Here is a 3,383-nt window from a genome sequence, read left to right on the forward strand (position 1 = left end):
AGTTCGCAGGATTCGCTTAATTGTACAAGTTTACAGTGTTTTCTCAATGCAGGGAAGAATTTCCGTCCAAAATTCTATTGACAAGTTCAGTTAAATTCAAGCCATTCGTAGTGCAATGACTGTGCTGGCAGAAGATTTCAGCTGGATCTGAAAATACTGATGAAGATAAATATGGAAACCTGGTCTTTCAACAATAGCCAACGAAAGATTCATAATAGTGAAATCAACCTTTACCAAGGAAGGCCACCCATAATAATTTAATGTGCAATTGGTCAAATTCAACCCAGAAGCCAAACCCAATAACTTCAAATCTTCAGCTAGCCAGTCAGCCAAACGGCGATAAATATTGTCAAGTGTCATCTCCGTTGCCTTTAGCCGAGTAATCAAACTGGCATTCTCTTCTTGCAGATGTCTTAGACGGCTGCCTGGGCTCAAATTTTCACTGGCCTCCTCCTGATTATTGTTATAACAAAGCCGTGGGCTAGTAGTAGGATTACCATTAATAACAGGAGATGTGGAAGAGGGATGCAGTTCGGGCCTGTGATGTGCGCTAGGGTTAGGGTTAATGGTTCGATAAGTGGGAATGTAATCGCCTGGGTGGTCTGGTCCGGGAGCGTAATGCGAGCTAGGGTTAGGGTTAACGGGAGTAGCGATGGCAGTCTAATCGGGTGGAATATCGAATGCAATACCGCCATTTTTCCTTGCCCGCACGAGGAACGAAGTGGTATTGCGGGGAGCAGGCGGATGATACAGATAATTACTCCTCTAGTTCTCTCTGCAAACCCTTGGATCTCCTCGCATATTATCATTTTTGAACCAAACGAAGGGAATGTGGAGAGAGTAATGAAGGATTAACGGATGGAATTTTGAAATGAAAGAGAGGTGGCAGAGTTTGATCGAACGGAATACAATCGTTAACTTATATATAACCCAATAGTCGGTCATAGTCGGGAAACTGCTTGGCACCAACCACGTCTTTGAACCTCCATCCAACGTTACCATTGTGTTTACGCGTGCGTCCCTACCCTAGTTTGGCGTTTCGATAAGTGTATAGCGAAAACACCGTTTCTTTATTCATTGAAAAATAAGGGCTTTTTAAAAATTAGGTATTTTAGTTATCTAATTTGATAATTTGTTTTAAGCAAAAATCTTCCCTAAAAGTCGCATTGATATTTTAAGGTCAAAGTGTTTCAAACCTTTGGTTTATCCCATCAAATATTTATTAATACAATGCTAATTTTTAAACAGTTATAAAAATAAATATTATAAAATAAAATGCAAAATTATAGGATTCAAATAAATAATTAAAGTAAGCAATTTAGTAATTGATGAATTAATAATCAATTTTGTTAATTATTTAAATTATTTTTATTTATCTAATATTCAAATATAACTTTGAAAAACAATATATGAAATGACCTTTTCTCTTTTTTACGAGACTCTGTCCATACAATTTCAAGCAAAATTATGGTTTTTTGCTGTTTACAATACATCTTTGAATGCATAAATAGATTTAACACAAAAATCCATGGAACACACAAATTCTATAGATTAAAGAACTTAAACTCAAGTCTTAAAAAATATCAGAATTTTCGTTAAAATTAAGCAAAATTGTGAGTTGAAAAATGTCATTTCTTATATTAGTTAAACTTTCTCGTTATTCAATATGGACATTAGAATAATCTATTTATGGTCGACACTAAAATATTTGTTGTCATTAATATATTTTTATTTTAAATATTACATGTCAACTAAACATAGAATTAGCTACACATCATGCAATATCAATATATTATGTTTACATAAATAGAGAACTAGTTACACATCATGCAATTTCAATAATATTATGTTTACATGTCTTATGGGAACTGTATATTAAGTAGTAAAAAATTACATATCTCCCTCATACTAAAGAGTAAATTATATTTTTTTCTTTCAATTACTGTATTTCTCAAGTTGAGATAAAATTAAGGTGGGCATTGAAGTATTTATATTATAAAATAAATTGATTTATAGACCCTAAAACATCTCTCCAATATTGAGCCAACATTTAAATGTTTACACTCATTTATGAACACTACACCATCTCTCTCATAATAGGCTTTAGAGAACCTCTTGGTGCTCAAATACTAATATTAATAATATTAAAATATATGTGAAGCAACTAAATGAAAACGAAGACAAAATGGTCCAACCCCCTAATGACACTATATAGGCAAAAAAATTCTCTATTCGGAAAAAAAAAAAAAAAAAAGAGGAGAATAGATCTCAACACTTCCTTTAAATGGGAAACAAAAATGCATATCTATTCATTGGAATATGTAGTTAGAACAAGGAATAAAACCCCCAACCCACCTCAAGCACGAGTTAAGAAGGTGGCAGAGGATACACTCATCGAGGAATGTACTTGGTGGGTAGGAGAATTAAACCTTAAAGTGATAGGGATTTATTTACCTCTTCCAACCTTAGTTCCCTTGGTGGTTGAGACCTTATTACCTAAGTATAATCTAAATCTTCCTATGTGACCCTTGATATATATGGCTTAACTTGGGTGAAGTTCCAATTTGAGGCACTTAGAGCCAAGTTTAAAGTTTTTACTTTTACTTGTAGGATCTTCCTTGATGAAGGTCTCATTAGAACATAGGTTGCAAAGCTTAAATGCTTCATAGATTTGGTCACAACAACACAATAGGAAAGTAATTGGACAACCATTAGGAACCTCAGAATAGTCATTTGGGACTTTTTTCCACCCAGGTGGAAACCTTATTCAAGGGATTCAAAATGATGTGCCCATTAGGAGGGGCAATAGAGTACATCCATTTTCATTAATTGCTAGAATGAAAATGGATATTTTGGTCATTTTGAGGTATATTGTATGATTCTCATGGATAGTAGGACATCTTCATCATCAAAAAGACACATGAGAGCCTTGTTTGGTATGTCTCAAACATTATATGATACCATCAATTTGGAGCAAGTGGGCAAGAGACAAGGAGCTTGAGGGTATCATGGGTTTAGGTGGAGTTGATTATTTTAACAAAGGCTCCATTCAAAGAAGGATTTCACTAGTGGTCACAAATGAGTTTACCATGTTTATGTGGGTATGGGTTCAAGGTTCTTCCCCTCTCCTAAGGGCCATTTACATTTCCATGTGTTCAACATATGCCACTCATAATGGGCTTGATAGGAACTCCTTTATCATTTTGTATTCCAATATCAACTAGTTCTCAAGAGCTTTGGAGTTTATCCTTCTAGGTGACTTTGACTTCTACACTAAATCCCTTTGAACTCCTCTTTGTCATTACTCATAGAATATATTTTGTGTCTAAGAGATAGATCTATAGTTAGTGGGGCTCCACTAGATATATAATGATGCATTGGGG

This window comes from Pinus tabuliformis, chromosome 8, assembly GCF_031772625.1.
Source record: "Pinus tabuliformis cultivar Carrire ecotype Pingquan chromosome 8, CPIR1, whole genome shotgun sequence".
Lineage (NCBI taxonomy): Eukaryota > Viridiplantae > Streptophyta > Pinopsida > Pinales > Pinaceae > Pinus > Pinus tabuliformis.